Below are 23370 nucleotides of genomic sequence, written 5' to 3' on the forward strand. Positions count from 1 at the left end.
TGAAATATTTATTATTATATGAAGTTATATATATGATATACATAATAGATTGGTTCCTTCAGTCTCAGAAGAAGAATATGTCCAAATTATCAAATTATCTGCCGAAAATATTTGCTTATCATTTGGAGGGGTGATTATAAGTGTTAAGACTTTTTATTGTGAAGTTGATTCAAAACTGGGATAAATGTATACTCATTACATGTACTAAAAAACCTCAGGAACAATTCTACATTGTCATCAGTTAACTAGTCTAATATTGCTTTTGCCAAAATTATTTTGTTGTATTATTTAAAAAGGATAGGCCCACCATAGATGAAAAAACTCATTTAATAAAATTCAGACTTATTAAGACATACCATATTATAGCCTGTATAAAAGGCTATGACTTGAGGATCACTGCCATGAGGCAGACCGCTGTCACACATGAGGCTCTTGTTTCTTTCCAGGAGAGAATTTGAAAGACTATGGAGAAAAGGAAATAAAACAAATAAACATCAGAAACTCCTGGATCTGAGAAAATGAAGTCATTTATTTTTCTTCAATCTGAAGGTAATTTAATCTGTAATCATTTCTGTGTTATATTCTCAGTTTAACAAACTGTGTTCTCTATGCCAAAATACATAATTATTTAACAACACCCTTAAACAGGTGTAAAATTTCTAGACTTATTTCCAGAGATGGAGAAGACCTTACTGTACAAGACCTTACTGAAATTTATATGGCATGAGTCAGTTTGAGTCTTCAGCAGAGGAGTTGTTTATATAAAAATAACACTGTGAGTCAAATTGGGAGTAAAACTAGCTTAAACATTCATAAACTAAGCTGTTTTGATGTGCATGTCAGAGGTTGGGTGAGGTCTTAGGATATCAGTAGAGACAGCAAGTATTAGAATAAATAAGATGTAATAAATTTTATATAATAACTAAATTAGAATAAATTAGAGTAATATAAATAAATCATGAATTCTGAGCTAAAAAAACCATACAACTATTTCTCTCCATAAGAATTTAATTTTGTGCCCTAGTCTTTTAAACAGAGAAAGCTTCCAGGACATGACCTTAAAAGTATAACCATCAAAGGTAAAAAGTTGAGAAATACTTGTGGGTTTTGCCATTTAACACATGGACAGAACCTGCATTTTCTTTTTTCCTTTCTTTTCCTTTCTGTCTTTTCTCTTTTTCTGGCTATTGAGGTATAATTGACAACTAAAATTACGTATATTTAAGGTATACCACATGACATTTTGATTTCTGTGTACATTGTAAAATAAGTACCATACTCAAGCTAAGAAATCCATCATCTCCCATAATTACACTGTGTGTGTATTACACTATGTGTGTATGTGTGTGCATACGTGTGTGTGTGTGATAAAACCACTTTAGATCTACTCTCTTAGCAAAATTCAAGTATATAATACAGTATTATCAACTATAGTTACTATGCTGCATATTAGATCTCCAGAACTTATTCATCCTGCAACGTAAACCTTTGCATGCTTTGGCCAACATCTCTTCACTTTCTCCACCACCCAGCCCTTGGCAACCACCATTGTACTCTCTGCTTCTCTGCATTTGACTTTCAGATTCCACAAATAAAAAAAAACATATAGAATTTAACTTCCTCTGTCTGGCTTGTTTCATGTAGCATAATGTACTCAGGCTCACCCATGTTGTCATAAATGGTAGGATCTCCTTTTTAAAATCTGAATAACATTCAAATATATAATATACTATATTTAACAGATATCTCATTTTATTTATCCATTAATCTCTCAGTGGACACTGGGTTGCTTTCATATCTTGGCTATTATGAATAATGCTTCAATGAACATGAGAATGGAGGTATGTCTTTGAAATCTAGATTTCATTTATTTTAGGTATATATCCATATGTGAAATTAGGTGTATTGTAAGGTAGTCCTATTTTTAATTTTTTGAGAAATCTATACTGTTTTTCACAGTGGCTGCATAATTTTATATTCTCATCAACAGTGCACAAGTGTTACTGTTTCTCCACATTTTTTACAACATTCTTATCTTTTTCATTTTGTTTTCTTATGCTTGGATAAAAGCCATCCCAACAGATGCAAGGTGATATCTTGTGGTTTTGATTTGCATTTTGCTGATGATCAGTGATGTAGAGCATCTTTTCATATACTCAGTAACTTACATGTGTTCTTTGGAAATTTTCTATTGGATTCCTTTGCTTGATTTTTTTTTTAAATTTTTTTTAAATTTTATTTTTTATAAACATATATTTTTGTCCCCAGGGGTATAGGCCTGCGAATCGCCAGGTTTACACACTTCACAGCACTCACCATAGCACATACCCTCCCCAATGTCCATAACCCCACCCTCCCTCTCCCAACCCCCCTCCCCCCATCAACCCTCAGTTTGTTTTGTGAGATTAAGAGTCACTTATGGTTTGTCTCCCTCCCAATCCCATCTTGTTTCATTTATTCTTCTCCTACCCTCTTAACCCCCCCATGTTGCATCTCCTCTCCCTCATATCAGGGAGATCATATGATAGTTGTCTTTCTCCGATTGACTTATTTCGCTAAGCACGATACCCTCTAGTTCCATCCACGTCATCGCAAATGGCAAGATTTCATTTCTTTTGATGGCTGCATAGTATTCCATTGTGTATATATATCACATCTTCTTTATCCATTCGTCTGTTGATGGACATCTAGGTTCTTTCCATAGTTTGGCTATTGTAGACATTGCTGCTATAAACATTCGGGTGCACGTGCCCCTTCCGATCACTACGTTTGTATCTTTAGGGTAAATACCCAGCAGTGCAATTGCTGGGTCATAGGGTAGTTCTATTTTCAATATTTTGAGGAAGCTCCATGCTGTTTTCCAGAGTGGTTGCACCAGCTTGCATTCCCACCAACAGTGTAGGAGGGTTCCCCTTTCTCCGCATCCTCGCCAGCATCTGTCATTTCCTGACTTGTTAATTTTAGCCATTCTGACTGGTGTGAGGTGATATCTCATTGTGGTTTTGATTTGTATTTCCCTGATGCCGAGTGATGTGGAGCACTTTTTCATGTGTCTGTTGGCCATCTGGATGTCTTCTTTGCAGAAATGTCTGTTCATGTCCTCTGCCCATTTCTTGATTGGATTATTTGTTCTTTGGGTGTTGAGTTTGCTAAGTTCTTTATAGATTTTGGACACTAGCCCTTTATCTGACATGTCATTTGCAAATATCTTCTCCCATTCTGTCAGTTGTCTTTTGGTTTTGTTAACTGTTTCCTTTGCTGTGCAAAAGCTTTTGATCTTGATAAAATCCCAATAGTTCATTTTTGCCCTTGCTTCCCTTGCTTTTGGCGATGTTCCTAGGAAGATGTTGCTGCAGCTGAGGTCAAAGAGGTTCTTGCCTGTGTTCTCCTCAAGGATTTTGATGGATTCCTTTCTCACATTGAGATCCTTCATCCATTTTGAGTCTATTTTCGTGTGTGGTGTAAGGAAATGATCCAATTTCATTTTTCTGCATGTGGCTGTCCAATTTTCCCAACACCATTTATTGAAGAGGCTGTCTTTTTTCCATTGGACATTCTTTCCTGCTTTGTGGAAGATGAGTTGACCATAGAGTTGAGGGTCTATTTCTGGGCTCTCTATTCTGTTCCATTGATCTATGTGTCTGTTTTTGTGCCAGTACCATGCTGTCTGGATGATGACAGCTTTGTAATAGAGCTTGAAGTCCGGAATTGTGATGCCACCAACTTTGGCTTTCTTTTTCAATATTCCTTTGGCTATTCAAGGTCTTTTCTGGTTCCATATAAATTTTAGGATTATTTGTTCCATTTCTTTGAAAAAAATGGATGGTACTTTGATAGGAATTGCATTAAATGTGTAGATTGCTTTAGGTAGCATAGACATTTTCACAATATTTATTCTTCCAATCCAGGAGCATGGAACATTTTTCCATTTCTTTGTGTCTTCCTCAATGTCTTTCATGAGTACTTTATAGTTTTCTGTGTATAGATTCTTAGTCTCTTTGGTTAGGTTTATTCCTAGGTATCTTATAGTTTTGGGTGCAATTGTAAATGGGATGGACTCCTTAATTTCTCTTTCTTCTGTCTTGTTGTTGGTGTAGAGAAATGCAACTGATTTCTGTGCATTGATTTTATATCCTGACACTTTACTGAATTCCTGTACAAGTTCTAGCAGTTTTGGAGTGGAGTCTTTTGGGTTTTCCACATATAGTATCATATCATCTGCAAAGAGTGATAGTTTGACTTCTTCTTTGCCGATTTGGATGCCTTTAATTTCCTTTTGTTGTCTGATTGCTGAGGCTAGGACTTCTATTACTATGTTGAATAGCAGTGGTGATAACGGACATCCCTGCCGTGTTCCTGACCTTAGCGGAAAAGCTTTCAGTTTTTCTCCATTGAGAATGATATTTGTAGTGGGTTTTTCATAGATGGCTTTGATAATATTGAGGTATGTACCCTCTATCCCTACACTTTGAAGAGTTTTGATCAGGAAGGGATGCTGTACTTTGTCAAATGCTTTTTCAGCATCTATGGAGAGTATCATATGATTCTTGTTCTTTCTTTTATTAATGTGTTGTATCACATTGATTGATTTGCGAATGTTGAACCAACCTTGCAGCCCTGGAATAAATCCCACTTGGTCTTGGTGAATAATCCTTTTAATGTACTGTTGAATCCTATTGGCTAGTATTTTGGCGAGAATTTTTGCATCTGTGTTCATCAAGGATATTGGTCTGTAGTTCTCTTTTTTGATGGGATCCTTGTTTGGTTTTGGGATCAAGGTGATGCTGGCCTCATAAAATGAGTTTGGAAGTTTTCCTTCTATTTCTATTTTTTGGAACAGTTTCAGGAGAATAGGAATTAGTGCTTCTTTAAATGTTTGGTAGAATTCCCCCGGGAAGCCGTCTGGCCCTGGGCTTTTGTTTGTTTGGAGATTTTTGATGACTGTTTCAATCTCCTTACTGGTTATGGGTCTGTTCAGGCTTTCCATTTCTTCCTGGTTCAGTTGTGGTAGTTTATATTTCTCTAGGAATGCATCCATTTCTTCCAGATTGTCAAATTTGTTGGCATAGAGTTGCTCATAATATGTTCTTATAATTGTCTGTATTTCTTTGGTGTTCGTTGTGATCTCTCCTCTTTCATTCATGATTTTATTTATTTGGGTCCTCTCTCTTTTCTTTTTGATAAGTCTGGCCAGGGGTTTATCAATCTTATTAATTCTTTCAAAGAACCAGCTCCTAGTTTCGGTGATTTGTTCTATTGTTTTTTTGGTTTTTATTTCATTGATTTCTGCTCTGATCTTTATGATTTCTCTTCTCCTGCTGGGTTTAGGGTTTCTTTCTTGTTCTTTCTCCAGCTCCTTTAGGTGTAGGGTTAGGTTGTGTACCTGAGACCTTTCTTGTTTCTTGAGAAAGGCTTGTACCGTTCTATATTTTCCTCTCAGGACTGCCTTTGTTGTGTCCCACAGATTCTGAACCGTTGTGTTTTCATTATCATTTGTTTCCATGAATTTTTTCAATTCTTCTTTAATTTCCTGGTTGACCCATTCATTCTTTAGAAGGATGCTGTTTAGTCTCCATGTATTTGGTTCTTTCCAAATTTCCTCTTGCTATTGAGTTCTAGCTTTAGAGCATTGTGGTCTGAAAATATGCAGGGAATGATCCCAATCTTTTGATACCGGTTGAGACTTGATTTAGGACCAAAATGTGATCTATTCTGGAGAATGTTCCATGTGCACTAGAGAAGAATGTGTATTCTGTTGCTTTGGGATGAAATGTTCTGAATAGATCTGTGATGTCCATCTGGTCCAGTGTGTCATTTAAGGCCTTTATTTCCTTGTTGATCTTTTGCTTGGATGATCTGTCCATTTCAGTGAGGGGAGTGTTAAAATCCCCTACTATTATTGTATTATTGTCGATGTGTTTCTTTGATTTTGTTATTAATTGGTTTATATAGTTGCCTGCTCCCACATTAGGGGCATATATATTTATAAATGTTACATCTTCTTGTTGGACAGTTCCTTTGAGTATGATATAGTGTCCTTCCTCATCTCTTATTATAGTCTTTGGCTTAAAATCTAATTGATCTACTATAAGGATTGCCACTCCTGCTTTCTTCTGATGTCCATTAGCATGGTAAATTGTATTCCACCCCCTCACTTTAAACCTGGAGGTGTCTTCGGGTTTAAGATGAGTTTCTTGTAGGCAACATATAGATGGGTTTTGTTTTTTTATCCATTCTGATACCCTGTGTCTTTTGATTGGGGCATTTAGCCCATTAACATTCAGGGTAAGTATTGAGAGATATGAATTTAGTGCCATTGTATTGCCTGTAAGGTGACTGTTATTGTATATTGTCTCTGTTTCTTTCTGATCTACTACTTTTAGGGTCTCTCTTTGCTTAGAGGACCCCTTTCAATATTTCCTGTAGAGCTGGTTTGGTATTTGCAAATTCTTTCAGTTTTTGTTTGTCCTGGAAGCTTTTAATCTCTCCTTCTATTTTCAATGATAGCCTAGCTGGATATAGTATTCTTGGCTGCATGTTTTTCTCATTTAGTACTCTGAATATATCATGCCAGCTCTTTCTGGCCTTCTAGGTCTCTGTGGATGTCTGCTGCCAATCTAATATTTTTACCATTGTATGTTACAGACTTCTTTTCCCGGGTTGCTTTCAGGATCTTCTCTTTGTCACTAAGACTTGTAAATTTTACTATTAGGTGACGGGGTGTGGACCTATTCTTATTGATTTTCAGGGGGGTTCTCTGAACCTCCTGGATTTTGATTTTTGTTCCCTTTGCCATATTGGGGAAGTTCTCTCCAATAATTCTCTCCAACATACCTTCTGCTCCCCTCTCTGTTTCCTCTTCTTCTGGAATCCCAATTATTCTAATGTTGTTTCGTCTTATGGTGTCACTTATCTCTCGAATTCTCCCCTCGTGGTCCAGTAGCTGTTTGTCCCTCTTTTGCTCAGCTTCTTTATTCTCTGTCATTTGGTCTTCTATATTGCTAATTCTTTCTTCTGCCTCATTTATCCTAGCAGTGAGAGCCTCCATTTTTGATTGCACCTCATTAATAGCTTTTTTGATTTCAACTTGGTTAGATTTTAGTTCTTTTATTTCTCCAGAAAGGGCTTTTATATCTCCCGAGAGGGTTGCTTTAATATCTTTCATGCCTTTTTCAAGCCTGGCTAGAACCTTGAGAATCATCATTCTGAACTCTAGATCTGACATATTACCAATGTCTGTATTGATTAGGTCCCTAGTCTTTGGTACTGCTTCTTGTTCTTTTTTTTGTTGCGAATTTTTCTGCCTTGTCATTTTGTCCAGATAAGAGTATATGAAGGAGCAAGTAAAATACTAAAAGGGTGGCAACAACCCCAGGAAAATATGCTTTAGCCAAATCAGAAGAGATCCCAAATCGTGAGGGGGGAGAGAGGGGATAAAAAGGGGTTCAGAAAGGAAAAAAAAAAAGAAACTATTAAAAAAAGAAAGCCGATAAAAAATATAAAAAGGAAAAAAATATATATATTAGATAAACTATTTAAAAAACGTTAAAAAAGAAAACGGTAAAAGTTAAAAAAAATTAGCAGAAGAAGAGAAAAAAAATTGAAAAAGAAAAAATAAATTAAATTAACTGCAAAGCTAAAGAATCATGGGGAGAAAGCCATGAGTTCCGTGCTTTGCTTTCTTCTCCTCTGGAATTCCGCCACTCTCCTTGGTATTGAAACTGCACTCCTTGGTAGGTGAACTTGGACCTGGCTGGGTTTCTCGTTGATCTTCTGGGGGAGGGGCCTGTTGTAGTGATTCTCAAGCATCTTTGCCCCAGGCGGGGTTGCACCGCCCTTACCCGGGGCCGGGCTGAGTAATCCACTTGGGTTTTCTTTCGGGAGCTTTTGTTCCCTGAGCGCTTTCCATAGAGTTCTGGAAGACGGGAATGAAGATGGCGGCCTCCTGGTCTCCGGCCCGGAGGAGCCGAGAGCCCGGGGCCCCACTCCTCAGTGCGCCCTCAGAGAACAGCGCCCAATTACTCCCGTCACCCTGGCCTCTAGCCGCGCTCCGAGCTGACCGAGCCTGCGACCGGTTCAAGGTAACCCCGAGTTTAGAGCTCGCTCCTCAGCTCTGTCTCTGTAGCTGGCTTCCCTGTTCTAATACCGGTAAGCTCTGCGCCACTCAGACACCCCTGATCCTTTTGTGACCCTGTGGGACCTGAGGCTGCGCTGACCCCGCCTGGGCTTCACCCCAGTTAAGCCTCTGGAGCGATGTCCCTCAGCGGAACAGACTTTTAAAAGTCCTGATTTTGTGCTCCGTTGCTCCGCCGCTCGCCGGGAGCCGGCCCCTCCCCCCGCGGTCTATCTTCCCGTCACTTTGGATTCACTTCTCCGCCAGTCCTACCTTTCAGATAGTGGTTGATTTTCTGTTTCTAGAATTGCTGTTCTTCTTCTCTTCAATCTCCCGTTGGATTTGTAGGTGTTTGTAATCTTTAGATAAGCTCTTTAGCTGATCTCCCGCTACCTGAAGTAGTCTCAGCCTGCTACTTCTCTGCCATCTTGACTCCTCCTCCCCTTTGCTTGATTTTTAATCAGGTTATAAACTTTGTGCTGGTGGGATGTAGGAATTCCTTATATATGCTAGTGCCCAGAAGTTTTCCCCTTCTTTCTTCTAGTTATACAGTTTCAGGTGTTACATTTCAGTCTTCATTTTGAGTTGATTTCTGTGTATGGTGTAAAATAAGGGTCCAACTTAAGTCTTTTGCATGTGGATATCCACTTTTCCTAAAACCATTTCTTATTCTTGCCAGCCTTTTGAATATCAGTTGACCATATATGCATGGGCTCACTTCCATTGGTCTATACCATACTGCTTTGATTACCATAGCTTTGTAACATATTTTGAAATCATGAGGTATGGTACCTCCACCTTTACTCTTCTTGCTCAGAATTCCTTTGGCTATTCTCATTCCTTTATGATTCTATATGAATTTTGCCATTTTTTTCCTGTTTTTATAAAAACACCACTAGGATTTGTAAGGAGATTGCATTTAACCTGTAGATTGCTTTGGGTGGTTTGGACATTTTAACAACATTACTTCCTCCAACCCATGAACACAGGATGTCTTTTTATATCCCATGAATTTTTTTTTCATTTTCATTCAAGCACTGTGCTAATTTATGGATACTATGTAGTCTTAATCTTATGAACAGATATAACTATAGCTATTTTACTAATAAGGCATTGAAGGGGCCTCTAAATTACTGGAGAACATCTCTACATTCTTCTACCTCATCTACCATTGTACCTATGTACTTGGGACATATTATAATAGTCACATAATAGGGCTTTCTGCTTTTGTTCCTCACCTTCTAGAGCCACCTGTTTCTAAACAGCAACAATTTTAAGAATAATTGCATTAGAATCACACAATTGGAAAATATATTTATGATTAGAAAACCTTAATTATTGACTAGAAATACATTTATCTATTTATTATATTATCTGTAGACTCACTGAATACCACTTTTAAATAAACCAATAAACCAATAAACCAATATTTACTAAAATCATGATAAACCATTTACATATTGGAATATTTGTTAAGAAAATGATATTGAAATAGAATTATCTAATATTTAATTTTGTTATGAAAACAAGATGATACAATGTATAAAAATTTCAATAATCCTTTTTTGTTTTGTTATGTACAGCCCCTTTAAGTAAGCAATGTAATTTGTGCAGTGTGTTGTATAAATTGACATATATTAGGGTTATGCTGTATAGAATTTAAATTCCCTAAGATTAATTTTTAAATGAGCCTAAGTTACTTTTTCTGTAGAGTAATAAATCTTTTGGTTATATCTATAGTCATTCTTTAAAAATGTTTGCTTTTACTGTATTCTACCATGTTAAAGAAATTTTCCAGAAAGTTTAACACACCCTTACTATTCAAATAAACTGCTGAACATGTCTAAGTTTACTTGTCCTTTTAACCCAGCCACATAGTATATTTAAGTATTATGTCTATATTTACAAAGAAATTCTCTGTCTACATTTTAAAGTTACAAGCAAATTTCTAGTTAAAAAATATATTCCAAATTACTCAGACTCCTGCTAAGGAAGGATATGCACAGTTGCAATTAGGACAGTTAATCAGTCGGATTTGTCATCTAAAGGGGAAAAATCATTAGCAAGACACTGGGTGGCCAGTGACAGCTTAAATACTTATAAATCACAAAATTGTCAGCTCCTTCATGTAAAAAGGATAGGTTGAGTCTTTCTCAATTTAAATTGTTAATGTCACTATGCCAAAGACCTTAAACTTGGAATCTTGTCACAGAAAAAAACTTGAGAACTTTGGTAAAATTTAACAAGCAAATTGTCCTAGAAAAAGTCACAAAACTCTTGTCTATACATTATATCAGAGCCTCATCAGATCTCAGTACTCATTATGTAGATTCCTATACACTAGAGGTCAGACATTAAACATTTGCTGTGCATTTATAATTGACAAGGTCTACATAATAGAATTGAATGAGAAATAGCTTGTCATCAAGGGGCTCACACACAAGTGTCCAAAAATGTCCTTTTGAAACACAACAGTAAAATGTTCAAAATGCCACAAAATTAATAGATCTTTTCTCTCAAATGGTCAAATGGACAAAACCATGGTTGTGTTAAAAAAAAATAGCCAATTACATCTGTAGTTTGAGAATCAACACTAGTCTCAAGTGACACATTATCAAAACCACCTTTAAACTGACCTTAACGAGAGAAGTATCTGGAAGATCTCTAGTAAAAATATTATATATACTCTTTTTAACATTAATTTTATATCCTTTAGAATCCAGGGCTCATCAATACCTGTCTTTGAAAAAAGAAATCTTTTTTTCATTCAATTTTCAAAGTTCTCTTCTGCATGCTTATCAGGTTAATCAAGTAGTTGAGCCAATTTGGGACACTCTAACGTGTGCTAAGATTTCCTAAACTTTCTAAGGTAGATGTGAACTCCATGTTCAAAACATGTTCTTTTCTTCACAATTTTCTTTATAATAAAACAGAATGCAAAAGTCACTAGGGCCCATAAGATACAAATTAGCATGTAGATTTACTTCTAATAATCACATGGCTTTGTCATCATTGAATTAACTATGATTAATTCCTGAATTCCTGAACTGTGTTAATACACACATAGGACCAATTTGATTTGCACAATTTACTTAAATGGTACTTAAAAATAAAGAGTCAGCAATGAGTATAAAATTGCCACCATTGCAACTCTTTAAAGAATCCTTTAAAATTAATTACTCAAGTGACATCACTTGAGTAATTATTTATCAAATACTTGCAAGGAGCTTACTATGCTTTTGACAAAAGAGCTAAGAGTCAGCAAAGCCTTGATCAAATAAGTAATACTTAGTTAACAAACTCTTAAATATATTAATGGTACTTCATAGACTTTTAGAATTGGGATAGAGCTAAGGTAGTCATTAAATTCATCCAAGTCACATGTGTGGAAGGAGTAGAAATTCTTATTTGAGAATATAGTATTTACCTTAGTATTTGGATGAGTATGGAAATCAAACAGATAAAATAACAAGAGTTCTGAGAAAGATTTTAGAGAGAAAGTAGAGAGAATGTCAAGATACATATATATGGTCCAAGAAACCTGGACCAGGAGCATGAAGAAAAAAGAATTGAGTTGTGTGTATGTTTTAGCCAAGATTTTATGTTAGAATTTTAGAGACAGGTGGAAGTTAAAAGGTCCAAGTAAAAACATTTTTTTTCTCTAAAATCTTTGTAAAACATTAAAAGTCCTATATTGAAAGTACAAGTCTCCTTCATTTTATTGCCTTTGTAACATGCTGTAAAACTGAAGGTGATAGGTTACTTAGCATATTATTGGATAACATAAAGAGAAAATGCACATGGCAATAAGACCATTCTACATTTGAAATGTAGAAAAATCAGCAAGCCTAGAAACAAAGGAAAAGGCAGTGGGAACACAGAGTACATAGATCTTAAGTGCACAATTCGATGATTTTTCATAAACTGAACACACTTGTGGAAACCATCACCCAGACTAAGAGAGAGTAATCCTTATTCTCCTTCCTGACGCAAGTCTCTACCAGCCAAAGATAGCCAATGACCCAACTTCTAAAAACCTAGATTGATTGTGTATTGTTGTCCTCTATATAAATGCTAATATATAAGATGCAATCTTACAATACATGCTTGGTTTTGTCTGTATGGGCTGCTAGAAACAAAAATACCACAAGCTGGGTGGTTTATAGAAACATTTATTTCTCACACTTCTGCAGGCTGGAAAGTCCAGGATTATGGTATTGCAAGATTAGTGTCTGGTGAGGAAGGCTTACTTGCTAACCTGCTATCTTTTCTCTGTGACCTCAACATGATAAAAGGGGCAAGGGACCCTTTGTAAGGGCACTAATTCCTTTCATGGGGGCTCTCATGACCTAATCAGTTCCCAAAGGCTCCACCTGCTAATATTATCACACTGGGCATTAGGTTTTCAACATATGAATTTTGTTGAAATTAAACATTCAATCTATAGTAACTCATGTGTATAGTTCCTTTTACCTCTTTGGCACTTGTGACATTTTTCCATCTGAGGCATCTAAACTTAGTTTATTCTCAACTGCTTTATGCATAATAGAATTTTTAGTAGAAAATGAATTAAAAAATAATAGGCATTTATTTTCACTTTTATTTGTTAGAAAAAATATAGTTAGTGAACAAAACCATAACTCAAGGACATGACTGCTCAGGATAAGGCTGGAACAATTGTATCTGTAAAAAGTAAGGGTACACTAAAAGAAAAACATTTATTAAATATTAGTGCAGGTTGTACATAGGAAGGACAAAAATTGTCAGTTATGCTCGATTGATGATAATGTTAAACAACGATTAGGGCATGAGTCTATGTCATATGATCCAGATAACAGAAAGAATTGAGTGTTTTAGTCAATTGGATCAGTGGAGGATATCCCCTCAGAGGAAAACAGGTAAATGGTTAGTCATCTGCTACATTAACTGGTTGTCAATTTCTCTACTGAGTCTCTTGAGGTCACATAAGTCAATGTGATCATTACAAGGAATCCTGTAGTTTTACCGGTTATTGTGGCTTTCTTTTTATCTGTTTGTTTTTTTTTTCATTAATCTCCATGGTTCAGAAAAATAATTGCAAAGCCCCTTCTTATTAAAAAAAAAAAAAGTACAAAGCTAATGAGTTTGAAAAATCATGCCAAAGTTGATCACCAAGTGGTTAAAAAACAAACAAACAAACAAACAAACAAACAAACACGTTGAATGGATTCTAATGGTTTTAGACTAAAGAACTAACGATAAGGCCTGGTCTGGCTGATTTTATCACTTTGGATGCACTTAATCAGAATTTGTTGTCCTTGGAGCAATATTAATATTCTGAAAGGTTGATTGATTGAAGACCAGACTCACAGTCCTTCTTCACTCAGTAAGGTTGAAATGTGGGACGTCCATGGCATATCACGGAGGAAGGAGTACAAAGTCTCTGAAATATGAAAATGTTCAAGTTCATCTACTATGTAAAAACTGTTAGCCATATGCTAATCATACCATTCAAGGGGGGTACTCTTTAAGGGCATTTTTTTAACCAAGCAATGAAGATACACGTTGGTGAAAGGAGTTCTGACACACTAGAAAAGCTCTAGGAGATGCTACCATGGAATTAAACTAATGATTTCAATAGAATTACATCCTGGAATAGCGGTGTTTAATCTTCAGAGATAGAGTGGATGCAATTATCATAATAAGCATGAGGTGGAGTAGTATGAAACGATATGTTTTGACCCATAGGGATTTATTGTCACAGTTGGCTGATTAATAAGCTGCTATCCATAATGAATAGATAGGCTATGGAATAATTAACTTCATCTATATAATTAGGGAACTTTTTCCCCAAAGGTTAGAAAACTGATTCTGGTCAACATAGTAGTTATTCATGACTATTTACCTAGTTCTCAGTTTAGTCCATTCACAGACCTATCACCCCTTTATTGAGGAAGAATCATCAATTGACCACCTCCTATACTACATATTTTCCTTTAAACTTTTCCCCAGAAACTGGCTTTCATATAATAGGTTGGGTGTATCCTGAAAAAAAAGGAGAATATTTAGGCATTTTAGGGGTTACAAGATACTGTCTGAAATTTGGCACTAAAACCTAGAAGCCCACAATGCCACTATTGTCCTGAAGTTGGATTTGGAGAGATTGAGGCAATGGGAATCTGGTGATGAGTGGAGATATGGCTTAGTCTATTTCACAGTTTGAATGAAAAATTGTGGTTATTCCCCAGTTCCTGAAGGTATACTCAGAATAAATGTGCTCAGTAACTGGTGGAATCCACAGAGTGGTTTCCTGACACATTGGTAAGAAGAGCCAAGTGGGAGTCTATCATCCTCAGACAAATAACCAAGAGCAAAATTTAATCCCATACCAAAATTAGAACCACCACCAGAGACTTGAGAGGTACTGATGAATGGTTTATATCATATTCCTGAAAAACCCACATATTTGGCTGGTGTAAAAATCAGATGTTTCATTGAAATTATTGTGTATTATGATACATTTTAACTGGTACTGATGACTATGTGGTATCTTTACTGGAGAAAATATGTCACATTCTCTGTACCAGGAATACACAGGAAATCAATGTAGTGTGTGTGTATTCATATATTCTGAATGTTTATGTTCAGAAGTGGTTCACCTTCATATGGCAGAGTAGATCTTCAATATCTTATTTTATGGCTATAACCTCCTCTCCTACATTGTAATGCTGAGGGTTCTTAAACATCCTGTGCCCAACAGAACATCACACAGGTCTATTGCATTAATGATGTTTTGTTGATTGGATCTGATGGCAGAAGGGAATGAGTACCTGAAATGATTCAGTATGACAGAGGTGTGTTAGAGGGTGGAAGAAAAACCCTACAAAATGGAAAGCTGTTTTATAAGGAAGTTTCTAACCACTCAGTGGTCTGATATATGTGGATATATATCCTCTAAAGTTAGAAACATTAGCTGTACTTTTCACCAACTACCAATGGAGAGGCAATAAGTTTTGTGTAACTATTTGGATTTTGAGGACAACGTACACCAAATTTGGGTGCGCTTCTCTTACCCATTTACTGGATAACTTTTCAGGCCACCAGTTTTTTGTGGGATCCAGGAGAAGAGAAGACATCACATAAGGTCCATGTGTGGCATAAGCTGCCTTAAAATATGGGTGTTATGGTTGAGCATCTAGTGATATTTGAAGTGTTTGTGGCAGATGGGGAGCAGTATGGAACCTCTAGAGGGAAATTGCAACATAGACCCCTGAGAGTTTGAAGAAAGCTCTGAGAATCTCTTCTGCCTACAGCTATTCTCTAATCAAAGAGAAGCTCCTGGCTTGCTACTGGACCTTTGATGATGATATACCAAGATATGTGGCAACCACAGCTTGCCAACTAATCCAGTAATTTTTCAATCCATTCAAATATAAAGCTATTGGTGTGCCGCAGCATTCCATTACTAGTGGGAATGCTATGCATAACATTGGGCCTGAGCAGGTTTGGAGGACACAAGTAAATTCCATAGCACGTGGCTCATTTACTGTATTTCCTTTTACTGCTTTACTATCACTTCTCTAACCCCCTACCTATGGAATCATGATCAGTTTTCAAATACAAAAGAGAATACAATTAACCAATTAACGGATAAAGGTTTCAGGGAAGACTGGTTTGCCTGTGGGGTCTGCATGGTGTGCAGCAATCACCAGCTGGAAATAGCTGCATTTTAGCTTCACACAGGGATGGTCCTGTCAGATAGAAGGGATATCCTTCCAGTTGGCAGTGACTTGAGCTGTAAATTTAACTGTTCACTTTTTTGAAACTTCGATTCTACACTAATTTCTGAGCAATGCCTGATGGATTGGTTGGGTGGTCAAGAACTTAGAAAAGACAAGATTGGGCTCAGTGAACCCATGTATCAAGTGATTACATTGTTTAGGATGGGGACTATCCATGAGCTGAATAACATGGACTTTTCCCCATCAAAGCTAATCTATTTTGTGCCCATATGACCAATAAAGGATAATCCTGAGCCAATTTGGCACCATTTTCCTATGGACTAACCAGCCACTCAAGTGAAGATTATTTATAAAATCTTCCATGAAAGGAGCAGCATGTTCTCACGTAAAAAGAATTATTCTGTAGTTCTCTTTTTTGATGGGATCCTTGTCTGGTTTTGGGATCAAGGTGATGCTGGCCTCATAAAATGAGTGTGGAAGTTTTCCTTCCATTTCTATTTTTTGGGGGGTTAAGGGGGTAGGAGAAGAGTAAATGAAACAAGATGGAATTGGGAGGGAGACAAACCATAAGTGACTCTTAATCTCACAAAACAAACTGAGGGTTGATGGGGGGAGGGAAGTTGGGGGGGGGTGGGTTATAGACATTGGGGAGGGTATGTGCTATGGTGAGTGCTGTGAAGTGTGTGGACCTGGCGATTCACAGACCTGTACCCCTGGGGATAAAAATATATTATATGTTTATAAAAAATAAAATAAAAAAAAAAGAATTATTCTGGACACAGACTGACTATTCTTTCCTACAATTCTGCTAGTGCCATCATTCGTGTACTATAAAATGCCTATTCCTTGCCACTTAGTCAATTTCTAACTAAGAAATTAATTTTATCACTTACAAAGTGTGCCAAAGATCATGCCACAGAATTCATGGAACTTACTATGTGCCCATCACTCAGAATTAGCTGACCTGATAAAATGGTAGAAATGGCCAACTGATGACACAACTGCACTGCTATCTGGGAATTCTTATACTGTAGGTTGTGACATGTGCCTTAAAATAGTAGACCATATATTGTGCTGTTTTCCCTCTAGTCATCATACCACCAGGTAGAGAGAAGGCGGCCCTCTTACTATAATACCTAATAATCCGTTCACAATATTTTTCCTCCTACCCACCCAGATTTGGCTCAGTTGTATTGGCAGTCCTATATCCAGAGAGAGAGAGAGATGCCTAGGCCAAGGATCATAACCCTAATTCCATTAAACCAGAAGATAAGGCTGTTAGTTGGCCATTTTGGAATCCTCTTCTATGTAACTGACAAGCAAATGACAGGATTAATTTTTTAAGCTGTAGTGATTTATCATACTGTCAAGGGAAAATTGGATTATTATTAAACAAAGGAGAGAAAGGGGACTATGCTTAGACCTGGGGCCTTCATAAGGGAATTCTTTGTATTGCCATGTCCAGTGATAATGTCAGTGGGAAACTAGGATGACTAAATAAGCTCAGGACCAATGTGGATATTTACTCTGTAGATATAAATTTTGAGGTTTCCCAACCAAGTAAAGAACCCAAACCAACTAAGGTAGCAGGGAAAGGGAATCAGGCACTCCACAGAGAAGGAAGGGAACTATGACTACTGAAGTTGACCTTATAACTGGCTAAAGAGATAGGGAATACAGTAGTTACGTCTTATGTCCAATGACTGATTTTTTTCTCCCTTTTTAAAACCTTATATGGCTAATGCTATAATTTAGGATACATGGAGGGTTTAAGTGAACATCACTCTCTGATGATTTGGTGACAGATGGGGTTACATGATTTTGTTCCCTGTTGGTTGAGAATGGATGCTAAATTGCAGTGTGGGTTAAGAGTATTGGCAAATCTCCATTTCCATTTTCCCCTTCCCCATAGACGTATGTTCTGCTATTCTTTTGTCTGTTCTGTGTTCTAAGGCATGGAGCCCCGTGGACTGTGTTAACCTGGGTTTTCTTGCCTTCTGGCTTCAGGCTGATTTAAGTCAGTTGAAGGCAGCAGCAGAAGACTGTAGAATGGGAAGAAAGAGCAGTAAAGGTACTTTTTCTCCACATCCTTCCTCAGTTCTGGCAGTGTCTGGCTACAGAAGTCACGATCCCAGTAGCAACTGCCTTTATAACTGTAGGTTCTATTGAGCCTCCTCTCTTCCACTGTCCAGCTCACTGTCAGATACGTTCTTCCCTTTGCCACAGAAGCCTAATAGCAGTAATAACTTCCTGCTTTGCTAGTCGCTGGGTTCTGCAATATCTCTGCTTGGTTACTTTAAACCTTCCCACAACTCTTTTTAAATGATCTTAGTGATCCCCAGTGTGCCTTTTATTTCCTGCTGAGATCCAAACTGATACTCCAATCTATAACAAGAGAATCCCTGTCAGCAGAGTGATTCTAACAATCTTCAGACGTTTCCTCCCAGATATATTTATTTAAATTGCTTTTAGTGACTCATTTTGTAAAAGAGATCTAGACACCACGGCGAATAGCAAAGGTGGTGATCCTGATGTGTGCTCCTGGAAAAGCATTCATTTGCCTGACAACTTCCAATCTCCTGGGCAAGCTCTTGAAGCACATCCAAGGGAAAAAAAAATTAAATTTTCTGAATTATATGCTGGTTTGAGGTTATACAAGGAGAGATTTTACAGTAATACTGGGCTGTTTTAGTAACGATTGCTTTGGTCTACATGCTATTGGTTAACTTAAGTCCTGTGCTAGCATGGAGGTTCCCTGGGTTACCCTGCCCAGTTTCCCTGCTTTGTTGCCTTTATCATTATATGGGAGAAATTGATAGGTCTTAATGTATAAACTTGTTGCCAGGATTAAATGTGATGATGCGAGCAAAACATTCAGGACAGTGTTTGACTCTTGGTAAGTGATCATGAAATAAGAATTGCTGTTATTCCACACATTCACCGGCACTCCATAGCCAAGTGCCATTTTATTGACTTTATTCCCTGCTCGGCTATATTCTCTAACACCTAGGAAAGGCTGTATGTGAATTTAAGAGGTAATAGCAGAATGAGTTCCCCAACATGACTTTTCAGCTACTCTCTTACATTGTGCTCTTTTGTTTCTCCAGAAGTTTAAAAGTCCCTAATTATGGGTCTTATACCACTGGAGAGCATGAATGGAAATATATCCATCTAACTGTCTCGAAGCTTAGTTTATGATTATACCACCGTTCCCTTTAATTTCCTTCAATGTTTTCTCATTAGAGTCTCTCATATGATTAAACTTAATTTTCCTTCTCGTTTACCTCCTGAGATAGCATCATCATTCAAATTAAACCTTACAGCAACATATTTAATTGAAATTTCAGTAACTAACGTACCAACTATTTCTGTAAAAGAGAAACTCTTTCAAACATCTCATTTCACCCACATTCATACTATGTCTTTTTATCTCTTCTTTCCCAGTGAAAACTTAGCAGGGCAACCCATTACCGCAAAATGAAAAATGAATTATAATTTGGCATTATGTATCATTGAATTTGAATTACAGGACCTGTTCACAAACCCCAGAGTTCTGAAATGAGAAAGATATTGGAAACAACAAGGGACCTATGTCAAATAACCACAGGAAAGTTGATTGCTCTGAAAGACTTCAATAAAGCACATTAATTAAAACCTGCACTCAAGCCTCCTCGGCAGTTTGGCGGTTGACAAAGCACTCCAAAACAGTTTGAACAGATTATGTGCTTCATGTTAGGGAACAATTGAAAAGTCAGCAATACCTCAATCATTTAAGATAGAAATGGTACAATCTAAATTGGCCTGCGGAAGAGTAGATAAAATACTCTCTAGGTTTCGGCATTATCATGTTCTTTCTCCAGCAGCCTGACAAAGTCTAGCCTATGTTGATACAGTTATAAAGCAGGCCAAATCAAAGGGAGATTTATTCTAGATTTCATTTCCATCTCTTCGAAGAGAATGAAATAGAAGAACTTGCATGGAAGTTATTACTAAGTTAGAAGAAAGATGTAATAACACAGTTGCCCAGCATTGGTAGGGAGTACAGTCATAGAGCTTAACTGAAGGTTAACTCAATAACAGAATAAAGAGATGTAGAGATAATTGGTTTATTTTCATATTTTACATGGTCTACACAGTGTTGCAAATACTTAATTTGAAATAACTTCAATATACTATGTAAAACAATGGATATCTTTCAGGACTGTGCAGTTGACTGAAATATTACAGCCCTTATTGGGTGTCCTACTGTATTTTATAATGATACTGGATACTTCAGCTTAGCGTACTCAATATTTTCCAGTTTCCTGAATTTTTAATTAGTAATGGGCAAAGTCAGTGGGCCATCAAGTTAAAACTCAGTACAGAAAATTGATTGAAATTGAACCTTTCCATAAGAAACAGATCTAGTAGAGTTCAATTTACCAAATAGGCTATTAGTATTTTTATATGAAATTACTAGAAAAATAACATAATATGATTTTTTTTTCTTATTTCTTAGGCTTTGGACAGAGATTATTAGAATAGCTACCAGATCACCTGTGTAAGATAGATTTAGAGAATAAGAAATCAATGATGGAACCCTAATACTTAGTATGCATCTCCAGGGTATGTAATAGAAATAATTAACTAGAAGGTTAAAGAAGTTAATAGTGAGGATCTCATTGCAAAGTGTTGTCAGGGTGTCATTTATCAACCCCCTAGTATGTTTCTATTTTCCAAAGTAGGAGCCTGAGTAATGCACACATAAATTTGGTTTTATTTTCTGTCTTATTCTGCCTGAACACCCACCCCTGTTTCCTAGAATCAACTACCACTGACTGGCCCATTTGTAGATATAGTATTTCTCACTAGTTATTTAAATCTTCTCTCAATTGTTTGTTTGTTTATTTATTTGACAGAGAGAGCAAGAGAGCACAAGCAGGACCCTGGATCATGACCTGAGCTGAAGGCAGATGCTTAACCATTTGAGTCACCCAGGTGCCCTGGTGTTTTTTTGTTTTTTGTTTTTAATGCTATCACCTCACACATGTCAAAATGGCTAAAATAAAAAACTCAAGGAACAATAAGTGTTGTTGAGGATGTGGAGAAAAAGGAACTCTGACGTACTGTTAATGGGATTGTAAAACTGCGGCAGCCACTGTGGAAGACAGTATGGAGGTTCCTCAAAAAATTAAAAGTTGAACTTACCCTTATGATCCAGCAATTGAACTACTGGGCCATTTACACAAAGAATATGAAGACATTAATTTGAAAGGATATATGCACCCATATGTTTATTGCAGCATTATGAACGATAGCCAAACCATGGAAACAGCGCAAGTGTTGATCAATAGATGAACAAAGAAGATGTGTGTATATATACAATGGAATATTATTCAGCCATGAAGAGGGCAAAATTTGTGATTTGCAACAACATGGATAAATCTACAGAGCATAATGTTAAGCAAAAGAAGCTAATCAGAGAAAGACAAATACTATATGATTTCACTCATATGTGATATTTAAGAAACAAAACAAATATCAAAAAGACAAATCAGAAAAACAGACTCTTAACTATGTAAGAAAACAAACTGATGGTGACCAGAAGGGAAGTGGGTGGGGGTTGGGTGAGACAGGTGAAGGGGATCAAGAGTACACTTATCATGATGACTACTGTGTAATGTATGAAATTGCTGAATCACTGTAGTGTACACCTGAAACAAATAACAACACTGTATGTTAACTCACTAGAATTAAAACAATAAAAATTTTAAAAAATTAAAAATGCTATCATTGTCATTATATAAGTATTACAACTTCTCAGATTTATTCCTATTTATGTGTGAGGCTTCCACTATTTAAGATACTACCTTTGCTCAACTGCAATAAAGTTTAATTATGAAACATTTAAAACATGTACAAAAGGAGCCTGAAAAACATAACTACCCTCAATTTGTCTGCCACTCATTTGCCAAAATTGTTTTCCTTTTTCTAAGTTGTTTTAAAGAAATTCCAGATATTATGCCATCTCTAAAAATATGAACATTTTATATATAACCAAAATGCTATCATCACAACAAAAATATTAGCAACACCTATAATAACTGGTGTCATTCAGTACCTAAATATTCGGATTTCCTCAGTAATCTAAAAATGTTATTTTACCATCTATTGTGTGAATCAAGATCCAAACAAGATCAATCCTTTGTATCAGAAAACGATGTCTCTTTATTCTCCTTTACTCTAGTTAGTGCTCAGAACTTAATTTTTCTAATTCATATTTTTTATTTGTTGAGGAAACCAGGCCAACTGACCTATAGAATGTCCTATAGTCTGGATGTATTCACCTCTTATTGCTGCTATTTATTGTGTTCCTCTTTTTTCCATTTGTCTTGTAATCTTTGAATTAGTTCTAAAGGTTTGATTAGATCCGGTTCAATTTTTTTTTTTTTTTTTTGGCAAGAATACTCAACAGGAAGGAGGTTCCATGTAATATATACATATATCAGAAGGTACTTAGTATCTGTTGGTAGTATTCTTAGTAATGCAGACACTGATCAGATGTTTCAGGTGTGAAATCTTAAACTTTCATCATAAAATTCCCTGTTAATATCTTCTGATGCTTTCATCCACTGATAAAAATTTGCCTAAATCAATTATTTCTAGTGGTGTGCTGGAGCCAACATCCATTATCTCATAAGATCCAATTATGCACATTTCTTTGCAACTCTGTGTTCAAAGACTTTATGTTAATGGCTTAAAATTGACCATGATGGAGTATTTATACAAAAATCAGCAATACTACAAATCAGAGCTTTTTATAGGGACCCACTTTTCAGCACATCCTTAATTATTTCATGGATTAAAAATGTGGTTTTATAATTCTGCCATTAATTCCACATTCGTAAACAAAAATTTTTTGAAAAAAATGTTTTCTCATCTATGGCTCTTTGGTAACTCTGAAAAATAAGGCTTTGTTATTGGTCTGTCAATGTAGACACTCATTGCTCTTTGGGGCTAAGCCTGGTCAGGAAAAGGCTTTGTTCTTCTGTCTGTACAATTCTCTATTTTGAATCTCTCTCTCTCTCTCCATTTCTCTCAGGATTAATGTAACACATTCACAGTTATTATAATAACTGATATGTGTGAGTTTATTCCTGCCATCATATGAGAATTAAACCATGCTTTCCTGTTGATTTCTTCACTGCTCTTGCCTTCTGTTGGACTATTTCCTTTGTTTTGTTTTGTTTTTTCTTTTTCTGCTTGAAATTCAACCTGTTTCAATTGTTTCAGGGTGATCTTCATATTTTTAACACCACACCTAAAATTATAGTTTTACCTGTATTTTTCTTTTAATGCTTATACTCAAAATAACATTTGTATGCATGGGCATAGAACAGTTGGAAATGATAGATATCAGACACAAATAACTGGGAGAACCTCTCTGCTCAAATAAACATAAGCCCACTTTTCTTCACCAGGTAAACATATCAGCATGCTTTCCCTTTGTTCATTTCTGTCACATCCTCTCATAACAGGAACATCTGTGATTTTATG

The sequence above is a fragment of the Lutra lutra genome, chromosome 2, assembly GCF_902655055.1.
Source record: "Lutra lutra chromosome 2, mLutLut1.2, whole genome shotgun sequence".
Classification (NCBI taxonomy): Eukaryota; Metazoa; Chordata; class Mammalia; order Carnivora; family Mustelidae; genus Lutra; species Lutra lutra.